General features: G+C 51.6%; 1 protein-coding gene across 1 annotated transcript in view; it reads right to left on the bottom strand.

Moving 5' to 3' along the window:
• Window positions 1-13,659, bottom strand: part of GRID1 (glutamate ionotropic receptor delta type subunit 1) — a 701,878-nt gene that overhangs the window by 477,863 nt on the left and 210,356 nt on the right. The window lies entirely within an intron of this gene.

Below are 13,659 nucleotides of genomic sequence, written 5' to 3' on the forward strand. Positions count from 1 at the left end.
ATTTGGTCCCAGCGTCCAGCCCCAGGGTGTCTCCTACCACGAGGAGCATGCCCTGCCATCCAACAGGTCCTGTGGCCGGAAAGTCCTTTGTGATAACCTCCTTTTCTCTCCCATTGCTTCCACCCAAGGGGAATGAAACTTCTGGCAATTCTGTCCTCGAGGCTATGTGTGGTGGTGGTCCCTGGCCCTGGTCCCCAGTTGCCTGCATCTCTCTCTGTGCTCACGGCTCAGACTCCTTGACCCAGGGCAGGTGAGCTAAGGCTACTGCCTTCCCTGACTGAAGCAGGCCCAACCTTGGCCCAGCTCCAATCCTGTGACTGAAGATCCCGCCCTCACACCCCAACCCTGAGGCTTGGGACCCTGTCCTGTTCCAGGGGCCTTATTTCCCCAGATGGAACTCCTCTTCTACTCTCTTTCCAACTGGGGTGACTGCCCAAATCCAACCTGAACTTCACATCCTGACTGGTTCAGCGGTGAGCAGATGGTCCAAGATGGTCCACTGAGCACCATCCTTGGACTCTGGAGGAGCACCGGGGAGACAGCCCTGCTCTTTCCTCTGTGGTTACTAAGAGGTCAGGATACAAGGCCAGGGCAAGAAGGGAACAGGGGAAGCTAGAATAAAGTACTAGGGAATGAGCATTCAGAAGGAGCTTGGGGCCCAGCTCTACCACATATTAATGCAAGCCCACTCTCATGAGCGCCAGGGTGCTGATTTTTTTTAACTAGGGCCCAAATCTTCTCTCAGCCCTGCGTGAGCCATCTGTCTCCTCCAAAGGGAGAACTCCCCAAGACTGGAGCCAACTCAGAGGCAAGCAGGTATGAAAGTGACACCTGGTCCCAATGACGTCAATGAAGCCTCTGTGCATCTGTGAATCTGGCTTCTCCTGGATTTTTCTATGAGCCAAAGAATACCCTTTCCTGCCTGAGCCAACCTGAGCTGGATTTCTGTCACTTGCAGCCCAAAGTCTCAACCCAGAGGGCACATTTTCAAAGTCTGGGATGTTTCCTTCATCTGGCCCATACGTGTATGCCAGCTCCCAAAGGGAAGCCCACACCCAAGCAGCCCCCTCTCAAGGACACTCTGGGCCTGCCCATGTCACACAAGCTGCTCTCTCCCAGAGCCTGGGATGCCCATGGGTCCCCACAGGCATGCCCTGGCCCACCCAGTCCCCCAAAATCAAATTTACTTACGTAAACGGTGTTAATTCAACCAGAGTGCTTTTCCCAACCCATTCCTGTCCCAGACTTTCACTTCATGCCCATTCCACAAACTTCCTGAGTGTGCCAGGCACCATGCAAGCTGCTACAGTGGACCCTCGGCTGTCCGTCTCATCAGGATGACAGGCTCACCAGTAAGGCTAGTCCCAGCTGGACACAACAAGAGTAGTCATGGAAAACCACAGTGCCAGGGAGGAGACTAGAGTGCATGGCAGCACTGAGGTGCTGGGGGAAAATGTGCAGGGGGGCCCTATTTCCCACCATGGGGGAAGTCGGGGAAGAGGCTCTGAGCACTAGCTGTGGACCCCGACACTTAGAATTTGGGATGGTTCCTTAAATACTTGGGCAAATCTTCCAACCAATTTGTGCCTCAGTTTGCCTATCTGTTAATGGGATAAAACTTTCTATGCCCAGCATGGAGCCTGATGCAGGGATTGATCTAATAACCCTAAGGTCACGATGTGAGCTGAAATCAAGAGTCAGATGCTCTCAGGGAAATACAAATCAAAACCACAATGAGATACCACCTCACACCACTCAGAATGGCTAAAATTAACAAGTCAGGAAATGACAGACGTTGGCAAGGATGCGGAGAAAGGGGAACCCTCCTACACTGTTGGTGGGAACGCAAGCTGGTGGCAGCCACTCTGGAAAACAGTATGGAGGTTCCTCAAAAAGTTGAAAATAGAGATACCCTACAACCCAGCAATTGCACTACTGGGTATTTACCCCAAAGATACAAATGTAGTGATCCAAAGAGGTATGTGAACCCCAATATTTATAGCAGCAATGCCCACAATAGCCAAACTATGGAAAGAGCCAAGATGTCCATCAACAGATGAATGGATAAAGAAGATGTGGTATATATATACACAATGGAATATTATGTAGCCATCAAAAAAACGAAATCTTGCCATTTGCAATGACATGGATGGAACTAGAAGGTATTATGCTAAGCGAAATAAGTCAATCAGAGAAAGACAAGTATCATATGATCTCACTGATATGAGGAATTTGAGAAACAAGACAGAGGATCATAGGGGAAGGGAGGAAAAATGAAACAAGATGAAACCAGAAAGAAGATGAAACCAGAGAGGGAAACAAAGCATAAGAGACTCTTAAACTCTGGAAACAAACTGAGGTTTGCTGGAGTGGAGGGGGGTGGGAGGGATGGGGTAGCTGGATGATGGACACTGGGGAGGGTATGTGCTATGGTGAGCACTGTGAATTGTGTAAGACTGATGAATCACAGACATGTACCTCTGAAACAAATAATATATTATATGTTAAAAAAAAAAAAGTAGGAAGGGAAAAATGAAGGGGGGGAATCGGAGGGGGAGACAAACCATGAGAGACTATGGACTCTGAGAAACAAACTGAGGGTTCTAGAGGGGAGGGGGGTGGGAGGATGGGTTAGCCTGGTGATGGGTATTAAAGAGGGCACGTTCTGCATGGAGCACTGGGTGTTATGCACAAACAATGAATCATGGAACACTACATCTAAAACTAATGATGTAATGTATGGTGATTAACATAACATAATAAAATAAAATTAATTTAAAAAAAGAGTCAGATGCTCAACACCAGCGAGCCACCCAGGCGCCCCCCCATGGGGCTACTTTTAAGACAAAAGCCCTGTTCTTTCACTGAAATTGTCATACAGTATATGAGATAGAGGTGTCTGATAAGCTCACTCAGTCAGTTATTGCTGAGAAACAAATCAACCCCAAATTTAATTACCTAGAACATCATTTATTATTTGTTGGGAGTCTGTGGACCAACTGGGCAGTTCTGTTCTAGGCTCGCTCGTGCCACTGGATTGGCTGACATATGGCCGGGGGCCAGCATGATTCTCCAGGTGTGTCCACGGCCCTTCAGCAGGCCAGCCCAGGAATGTTCACATGGTGGTGGCAGAATGCACAAACACCTATTCAGACCTCTGCTTACACCAAGTCACAACTGCCTGGTAGGTCAAAGGAGGCCACGTGTCCCGGAGTAGGAGCTCGAAGGGTCTTTAAAGTGACAGGGCAAGAGGCGTGGGGAGTAGGGAGGCTATTACCAGGGACCTGAATGCAGCTAATCTCCCATATTTGGGAACATCATTTACAGCATGCTGGTTAACAGACAGTTTCTCAGGCAGCATCGTGCAATCGAACTTTCCGCAATGATCCGTCATATATGATGTACATTTGTCCAGTATGGTAGCCACTAGCCTAAAATGTGGCTAGCGTGACTGAGGAACGGAGGTGTGCTTTTATTTAATCTGAATGAATTTAAGTTTAAATGTCAGTAGCCGCACGTGGCTAGTGGCCGCTGTACGGGACAGCCCAGACCGAGGGCGAGGCCATCCTGGGCACGGATGGAAGGCTGTTGCGTGCCCAGGAGAGAAGCAGCTGCTGGGCACGGGTGTCTGCTTGGTCCTGAGATGTTCAAGCGTCTATGGGCAGGCGTGAGTTGTGCTGTGCTCAGGACAGGGAGCGGCTGGGGTTGACACCAGCTCTGAGTTGTTTTAGTTGGGGGTCCCCTCCCCCTGTTGCACTTCTGTCCCCCGAGCCATCTGTGCACCTCTGCCCTGCCATCCCCTCTGTTTGGCTAGAAAGCTCTGAAGAACCTCTTCAACCTTTCAAGGCTTTGGGGTAACAGGTGTCTAGGGGCCCGAGCAGGCTGTGGGGACTGCATAGCCTCCCTGGGAATCCGAGGAGTGTTGACAACTAAGGGCCTATGTGTCGGGAGCCCCTGGTGCTTTGGCAGGACCTACTTTGCAGCTTCGGGGCAGGGGGGCTGGGGTCTTGGTGAAGAAAGCCCGTCCTGCTCTTCTGTACCTGGTACCTTTTTCCTGTTGGACTCAGTGGGCAGAGCAACAGAGACCCCTGTGCGTTGCCAGGCAAGCAGCTCTAGGTAAATGTCTGTGCTCCAGGCCGCCAATGGGCGAAGCTGGCCAAGGTCACGGCTGGACTTGAATACAGGTGCCACAGGATTGACTCTTAGTCATGCATTTGCCACCCCTAGAAAGGCGCCCACGGCTCTCACTAGGGCCCTGCTGTGCCCTCCCCACAAACCACTAGGAGGTTGGCTCTCTGTGCCTCCCACACAAGTAGCCCTATACACAGTTTCTCCGTGGCACTGCCCCCGTGGGGCTTCACCTGGACACCAACAGTCCTCACTGCCCCATGGCCTTGATCTGACCCAGATCTGAGCACAGTTAACAGGACAGTGAGAGCTGACTGGGACAGGCATGAAGCGGGCACCCTGAGACCCACATCCACTAGCTCCCACTCCTCTTGGGGCACCTCGCAAGGCCATCATGAGTCTTCAAAGTGGCTGAGACGAGCCATGTCTGCAGAGGCATGCTTGCTGTGCCCTCTCAGGAGCACGTGCACATGGAGGACTCCAGCGTGGCTCTGTGCATGCCCTTGGCTCCATGAGGGCTCTAGGGACCTCACATATCATGCCAACATGGCCGGTCCTCCCAAAAGGGGAGAAGTCCCCTGAGGTCCCCCTGCCTAACAACCATCTCAACCTGTAGGATGGTTTCACTTTCTTAGGATGAGGAGGCGCCATTGTGTGCAGGCCACCGCCTCGGGACCCACAAGTACGACAGGCACACACGGAGAACACAAGCCCTCAGAGCTCCCCGCACACCTTTAGCTGCTCTGTTTCTGCCTTCTGTTCTGGGAAGCTCCTGAGGGGACTGAGCCATCAGAGAGAGTTTAAGCTCCCTGTCAGCAGCTGGCTCCCCACCCCTGGAGCGAGCTATGCGGGCTGAAGGCAGCGCTCCCAAGTGACCACAGCTCCTGGCTACAATCACCAGCTCCCACTGGGCTGAAAAGGTCAGCTCTCAGCCTCCGAAGCTTTTATTCAGCAGCACGCGGGGAGGGCTGGGGGCAGAGTAACAGTTGGGAGCTCAAGCTAACTTTGCAGCCCTCCTGGCATTCCCTAGGAATGGGGCCAAGGAAGCCCACTTCTCCAACAAAGTCCTTTTCTCCCTGTAAGAGACTGGGTTTGCAATGCCGTCTACCCTCATGTCCCCCAAGAAATCCAGCTGTCCACTGCCGCTCCCCAGAAAGGGAGATTTCTCCTAGAAGGTGGACTAGGGACAGAGCTGAGGCCACTCCCCTGGGCAGCAGAGTGGGCACCCCAGGAACCCCTTGGCCCCCATGGAGTTCTGGGCCTTGGCCCAAGCCCTCCCCTGCAAGCATCCTGTGCATACTGGCCAGCCCAGGCACCATTGCTGGTGCAGCTCTCCCAACCAGACCCATCCCCACTGGGGAAGGAGCTGATGGGATTACATCCCCAGCCCCATCCCAGAAAGGGCAGGATGAGGCAAATGGCCCACAGCTCTCCAAGGCTGTAAGGGGAGGCATGAACCACAGACAGGGGCATCAGTCACACATGGGGACAGGGAGAAGCTCCCAGGAGAGGCATCCTGCTCCCCAGAGAAAAGAAGGAAGTGCATTCCTATGAGGAATTTGATAGGATGGTGCCCAACACAGGCCTCAGCTTCCTTGGCCCACACTCTGGTTACCAGAAGTCTCTCTAACACCTCAGCTTCCTTGGCCCACCCTTCTGGTTTCCAGAAGTCTCTCTAACACCCAAACCTGACCAAGCCATCCAGTGGACACTTATTCCTCCCTTCTTCTCTCCTATATTCACTGGGAGCTTTCTCTGTGTTGGTCCCTCTCCTAGCTGCTGGGAACCAAGAATGAATCAGCCCACGGTGTTCCTGCTATCACAGAACTTCCATTTCAGGGGTTGGAGGACAGACCAGAACAAATAAACACTGCTAAATAGATAATTTCCAACAGTGGTAAGAGCTCTGAAGAAAATAGATGTTGGGGGGCGCCTGGGTGGCTCAGATGGTTAAGCGTCTGCCTTCGGCTCAGGTCATGATCCCAGGGTCCTGGGATCGAGTCCCGCATCGGGCTCTCTGCTCCTTGGGAGCCTGCTTCTCCCTCTGCCTCTCATGAATAAATAAATAAAAATCTTTATAAAAAAAAAAAAGAAAATAGATGTTGGGCTGGAGGAACCTGCAGGAGGTGGGAGTGGGGAAAGCCTCTGTGAGGAGCGTCCATGAGAAGGACCCAGCTCTGGAAATCTCTCAGAGACTAACACTACAGACAGAAGAAATGGCACATGGAAAGTTCCAGAATGAGGCAAAGGAAGAAGGCCTTGCTCATCCCCCCTGATGAGGACCAGGAATAGGGAGGACCAATGCCTTCTGCCAGGATGGCTTCCAAGTTCATATCTGTTCACAACAGAGCCCTCCTCGAAAACTTTCCATAAATAACACAAGTTCATTTTAAAGTTGCCAAGACATGAACATCCTCAAAAGCATCAATCAATCACAAACAAACCAAATACCTTCTAGAGACTTTATTATCGTATGTAAATAAACTCCATACATCTTAGCCTGTGCATAAGGGACTGTCTGGCCCTAACGGCTTTGTCTATTTTGCTTTTGTATCGCCAATACCTACTCCCACCATCACCACCACCAGAAACCATGTACCTAAACTCCAGAAGGAGAAGCAGCTCTTTGACCTTCCCTGGACATCCCACATACACACGCACACACACTCGTACCCCACACGCATACCCATGAGTGCATACCCTCTGCCTGGCTGCTCCCAATTTGAAATTTGCGCAGCCCCACCCCTGCACATCAAGACCCAGCTGAAGTCACACCTCCCCTCAAGCCAACTCAGAGTTTTAAAACTCACGGACATGGGAAGCAGGAACTAAGTCTTTTCTCATTTCTCTCTCCAATCCCCAGGCTCAGTGCCTAGCACAGGGTCAGGGACAGCAAAAGTTTGTGGAATCAAACTGAACCAAAGCAAGAGCCAGCCTGGAGCCCAGCATGACTTCAGCAACCACGCAATGTCATGAATTTGATGGGAGCACAGCTGTTCAGGGCGAGGAATTGAAATTGGGCAAAAAGTTTTTTCAACATCTAAGGTTGTGGCTGTGACTATCCCACCACTCCTGAAAAAAAATCAGATAGTCATGGGTATTTTAAATACTTTCTTTCTGGGGCGCCTGGGTGGCTCAGTTGGTTAAGCGACTGCCTTCGGCTCAGGTCATGATCCTGGAGTCCTGGGATCGAGACCCGCATCGGGCTCCCGGCTCAGCGGGGAGCCTGCTTCTCCCTCTGACCCTATCCCCTCTCATGCTGTTTCTCTTTCTCTGTCAAATAAATAAATAAACAAAATCTTTTAAAATAAATAAATAAATAAATATTTTCTTTCTGAAAAGTCATTGAAACGAAAGAACACATTTCAAACTGCTTCCCCTACTATTTTCAATTTCGCAGAAAGGTCCAAGCACTAAGAGTACTTATGAAGAATATCTTACCATCTGTAATATACTTATACATACATATATATACATATATATATATTTATTTATTTATAAGGCTGCCACCTCACACCCAGGAGAAGTTCACAGTTAGAAGTGTTTAGGGATTATTGGCAAATTTTCCGTAAGCTGAGACATAACTTTGATTCTAGGGAATTTTTTAAAAACTTCTTTCTTATCTGATCCCCAAATATATGTTTCAAAGTTCTTCCAAGATATAGTTTAGCCTAATTCAAGTTCACCCCCAAGACCCCTGCCCAGGCTCGTCTCCTCCTTCATTGCCCATCCCTCTCCCCACCCCCAACACAAAATGTCCCTGCCTTTGTCACAGGCACAGAAGAGCTACAGAAATGGGTGTGATGGAGACTGGGTCTTCAGGTGAGTAAGCACTCACCCTTTTCAGGAGAAAAGATCACAAAGACCTACCTGCTGTGGCTCCAATCAAAAGTAATACCCCTTCCCTTGCTCAGAATCCACTGGGTGCCTGACCTCAGCTGCCTAGCTATGCATTCCCTGCTTCCCTCCCTTCCTCCTTCCTCCCTCCCTCCCTCACTCCCTCTCTCCCTCCCTCACTCCCTCTCTCCCTCCATCCTTCCTCCCTCCCCCCCTCCTTTCCTTGCCTCCCTTCTCCCTCCCTCCCTCCCTGCATCTTTCCTTTTCATCCTGTCCCTCTTTGGCCCTCAAATATTTCCTGAGCGCTGTTCAGGGCCAGGCCAGAGGCTGGGCACTGGAGAGGCAACGTTTTAAGACTTCACAGCCCCATCCTCAAGGAGCACTCAGTCCTGAGGCTAAGACTGAGCCCAAAGCAGAAAGTGGCTCCCCTCCTCCATTTACTGAGCACCTCCAACGTGCCCGAATGTGTTCCATTTGCAGACTGCATTTCATGGATGAATTAATTCGTTGCAGTCAATCTATGTAGGTGTGATTAAAAAAAATAAAATCTCTATGGGAGTCAGGCGGGCACAAAGCAGGGTCTCAAGCGTTCAGCAAAGGGAGGAGCAGAAGTGGCACATTCAGCCAGCTCTCCGTAAAACAGGAAGCAGCAGGTCTCTCCCCATCATGGGGTGACAATGTCCCTGAAAGCACACACCCCCAGGGCCCAGGCAGGGGCCAGCTTCAGGGGAGCAGGAAGATGGCCAGGTGGTGTCCCACAGTCCTCAGCAGCACAATGCCACCACTCCATGCCTTCTTGCTGAGGGTCTTGTGTGGAAGACAGGCCCTCCCTACCCCCCCACCCCCACCCCATCCTGGTCACAATCCCAGCTGCCCAGACAACAGTCATAGCCGACCTGGCCCTGGGAGTCCTTCAGAGACCTCTCATCCCCAAGCCCCCAAGAAAGCACAGCTTTCTGTATTAAACATGACTTTTATTTTCTGTATTCTGACACTGTGACATCCAGGGCCTTGCTGACCCAGGCGGGACCACCCCTTGCAGGGTGAGCAAAATGCCTAGAGGTAGGAAACCACCCCTTCCATGTGCAAACCAGCCCCTCCACAGCCCATACCCAACCACCACCTCATTAATCAGGTTCTCACACTTTGGGTGCTCTAATCACCCCAGAATCGGGTACAAGATGACCCCAGACAGCCCTGTGCCCCAGAGCTTGCTGAAATTATTCAAATGAGCTACTCCTAAACCCCTTTACTCCTTCTTGCCCTTCCTTTCCTGTGGAAGTCACATAAAGGGCTCCTGCCCACAGCTCCCCTTCTCCCTCTGCCTCCTGACCACCTCAGGGGCTTCTCCTGGCGACCCCCAAGGCATGATGTGCCGCCTCCTCCAGGGAACTGTAAAGAACTATCTTTTCAGTAGCTGTTGTGGCATTTGTGGACCTCACCATACCTGAATAATAATAAAACACCCGCTCCCGTGGCAATCTGGGATACAGCGTGGGGAGAGAGACACAGAGAAGCAGCCCCATCGGCTATATTCCCCCAGGGGAACACAGAATAAGCACAGGCCTGGGTTCAAATCCCACCACACACTAGCAGGGGAGCTTGGGCAGCCACCTGCCTGAACCCACGTCTTCATCTGCAGAACAGCTAACCCCACCCTCCTCATAGGAGCACCATGGTCCTTGGGTGAGGGGCGTGCATTACTGCTGATACATGCAAAATAGGCTTCCAACCTTCTCATCAGCACCAGGACCGACCCCAAAAGTGTTCCCAAATGAACAAATCATCTCTCCTGCCCTAGAGGCTCATTAAGAAGAGAGGCACCATTCGGATGGCACAAAGGAGCACTGAAAGGCTCGGCTCTCCCTTCCGCGATAATTCCAAAGTTGTCAGGTGGCTGAAGGAAATGGTCTGTCATTGAACACTCTCTGAGAAAGAGATCAAATTTCTGCCCCTAAGAGGGGCCCATAACAGCCAAGAGCCTTCTGCTCAAACACATTTCAGAACCAGCCAGGAAGCCATTCCAGAAAGTGTAATGGGTGTTCTGGATAATCCTCGTGAGCACATTCATGGGTGTGCACACACACATGGGCATTTCAGACACAGGAGTCCATAAGGGAGCCCTACCCACACCTCCTGTCCTGGCCCGGGCCCCGCAAGGGAGGTGGGGGGGGCACCACCTGATGAGAACATGCACATTTCTCGCCAAACTCTGTTCCTTTCCATTTGAGAAACAAATATAAGGGAAAAACATTTTAAATAATCAGGCTGGAAGATCGAGATTAAAAACAATTTAAAATAAACATCTACTCTGGCACTTTGGAAAAAACATACCACGCTGCATTAAGTGCTTTGAATTAAGTAAATTACACCAAGTAACTAATTTACATAATGATCAGAATTTGCATTTTACACATGTTATGATGAAAATGGGTTTATAAAATAATTCTTCACCAACTTCTGCTCCAAGTTAAGTTCCAGTATTTGGATAAAATTCTGTGGTGCTGATCTGCTACTGTCTTTCATGTTTCAAATCTCTGGCTCCTTCAATATTTTTTTGTAATCTGGCAGGTCCCTTATTCCCACTGTAATAAATAGTCCCTTTGATCTGCAATTCCCTTCCATCAACTGAGTGAGGTCATATTTTTAAAGAACCCATAATAAGCTAATCATTCTTAGAATTTTCACAAACAAAGTTTGATGTTCCTGTCACTTTTTACTTACAGGGTATTTGGTATTGATTTTAGCAGTTCTTCTCCAAGATTGTAGGGCTGGTCTGCAAAGTCCTGTAGTTTTTCGGCATAAGAAATCAGAATGGAGGGGCGCCTGGGTGGCTCGGTTGGTTAAGCGACTGCCTTCGGCTCAGGTCATAATCCTGGAGTCACAGGATCAAGAGCCGCATTGGGCTCCCTGCTCGGCAGGGAGTCTGCTTCTCCCTCTGACCCTCTTCCCTCTCATGCTCTCTGTCTCTCATTCTCTCTCTCTCAAATAAATAAAATCTTTAAAAAAAAAAAAAAAAGAAATCAGAATGGCATTTCTCAACAGGCTTTTTTCCGGGGCCAACAGGTGCGCCAGGAGGGAAGCAAAATCCCACTGGACATGCCCACAGGGGGCTGAGCACAAGGCCCTCAAGAGACTGGCCGCCAGCCCCAACAGGCTACTCCACATCTTCAGGTCCTAAGGACCTAGGAGACAGGCCCAGAGCTAGAACTCCCTTTCCCAGAACTCCTGGACACTTAGATGCTTTGTGTCTTTTCTCCTCCACAGCCTGTGAGGAAGGCGTAAGCATCCCATTTCACAGATGAGAAAACTGAAGCCAGGGAAGTGGGTCCCTCCAGCAACACCACACGGCCCGCAAGAGGAACAACCCACATTCATGCTTTGAGAAAGTTCTGGATATTTTCCTCGACTTCTCTCTAATTTAAGTAGGATCCCGAAGCAAATCTAGAAAAGTACCTTCCAAGTGTCTACCCAGAAGGGCCCCATTTGAATTTCTAAGGGGCCCCAAATCCAATGACTTTGCCTTTTGTTAATGCCACAGAGAAATGACCTTCCCCACGGCATGGCAGGATGGATGGCATGGCACACAATAAGGATGACAGAACGGCACGTGTGGATTAGGGTCTGACTTTGTGCCAAGCATGACACTAAGTGTTTTGCATATATTGCCTACTTGATCTCCACGATGCCCTGAGGTCATCCAGCCCAAAGTCATCCAGCCAGTTAGAGGGAAGACTAGGGTTCAAATCCAGGCCCCTCTCCCCACATTCGCCAAGCAGTCAGACACCTGGAAAGGGACGAGCAAGAGGCAGGTCAGTGCCCCCAGCTGTGTGCAGATGCTGAGCTGCGTGCCTGACACACACTTCATCTGACCCCAGGGAATCACCAGATTGTGCCCATTTTACAGATAAGTCCCAGGCTCAGAACAGAGCTGAGATTCAACTCCAGATCCATCTACTGTCAGAGGTTCTGTTCTCTGTGCCACACCAAGGCATGGGACCTACTGGTAGAGGCCAGAGCCTCCCCTGACCCCAGCCCAGGCCTACAGAATATCTACCCAAGGCACACAGAGCTCCAGAGAGATCACCCAGCATGCTAGTCAAGTGCCAGTGTCTAGCTTTTAAGAAGGGCAAGAAGTGAAAATGTGACGCATGCCATACCAGCTATTAATTCGCAATCAGTATTAATAACCAACATTATTAATTCTTCATCAATTCTGTAAATTATCACTCTGAGGAAAAGCCCACACTCCTCAACCGGCCTGACTTGGAAGCAACCCTGGGCTGGCTTCCCCATCTGCAGACCTGCTCAGGGGATGCTCAGGGCTGCCGCCTGCTGACCCTACTCCTGGCTCACCCCAAGACCAGCAGCAGTCTCCCATCTCCCTGTGACAGGGCTCACGCAGGCTTTCTCCAAGCTCGGGTCTGGTGCCCACACCCTGCCATGCCCATTGTGGCGGCTGGAGAGATGGAACAGACAAGGAGCTCAATGGAAACAGACTAGTGATGTTCAAAGACATGCCAGGACCCAGGGGAAGTCCCCGGGAAGGAGCCTCTTTGCCCAGACAGTGTCTGGGGGAGTAAGGGCCTCCAGGAAACCTTTAGAGAGCTCCACACAGAGGCCGGGCTGCAGGATGGAGCGGTCTTTTCTGTGTCGACGAGAGAGGGAGGAGTACTCCAGGACAAGAGGACGACAGGGTCAAAGGCCTCACAGAACCCAATGGCCCACCTGCGGGGTCTGCTGATGGCGCTGTGTGGCCAGGACAGGCATGTGGCCTGGTGTGCCCCCAACGAGGGTGGCCACGGCGGCATTCTTGGGACTGGCCAGAGAGCAGTAGGACAGGAGGAAGAGCAGGGTGGCCTACAGGTCAGCTGAGACCAGGGCCTGTGGCCCCAGCCACACCAACTTCACCCCTCCTGCCCACTCCACGCCAAGTGTCTGAGGCACAGGAAGGACCAAGGGGTAGTAGTCCAGAGCCCCAGTGTGCACCTGAGTGCCCCTGCTGGCCAGACCACATGGCCTGAGCAGCTGCTGTACCCTCTTGGGGGGTGGGCCTTTTCAAGGCAGGGCTTGGCTCCCCACAGGAGAAGGAGTTGAGCTTCTGGGTCTGACACCAGGAGAGGGACCCACCCATGTTGCCGTCCTGCCCTGGACATGTCTCCTCGGCTCTCTGAGCCTCCGGGGCCGCCTCTGTGAAATGGGCAGGGCGACGCCTCTGATGTGGTGCTACTGTGAGGGGCAAAGGGATGACAAACACAAAGCACCTGGGGCAAAGTCCAAGCGCAGGGAGGGCTGGGCACCAAGAGCCCACCTCTCTGGCGACACTCGCGCCCGCACTGCCACCCCGCTCCTCCGGCTCCCCACCAACCCCGGCGTACGAAGCCTCTGTCTTCGCGGCTCTCTGTTGACCTCATGACAAATGTTCTTTTACTTATGTATTTAATTTACATAATTACTCTCTGCTATTTACTCAGATTTAATTTGTGTCCTTTGGAACTCGCCTTTGAAGAAGCAGCGCCGACCAGAGCCAGGAGGGAAGTGCAGCCAGGGGCCCATGGGTGAGGCCACCCCGCTCCGGGAGCCTCCGAACGCCACCTCTGCAGGAGGACCCAGCTCTGGCCAGGCGCCGGCACCGCGCACAGAGCCTCACACCTCCCTAGGCCAGATGGGGGCCAGGCTGCGGTGACTGCTGTC

Source organism: Mirounga angustirostris, unplaced genomic scaffold (assembly GCF_029215605.1).
Source record: "Mirounga angustirostris isolate CCGP_5_RB_7025 unplaced genomic scaffold, mMirAng1.0.hap1 SCAF_6, whole genome shotgun sequence".
Classification (NCBI taxonomy): Eukaryota; Metazoa; Chordata; class Mammalia; order Carnivora; family Phocidae; genus Mirounga; species Mirounga angustirostris.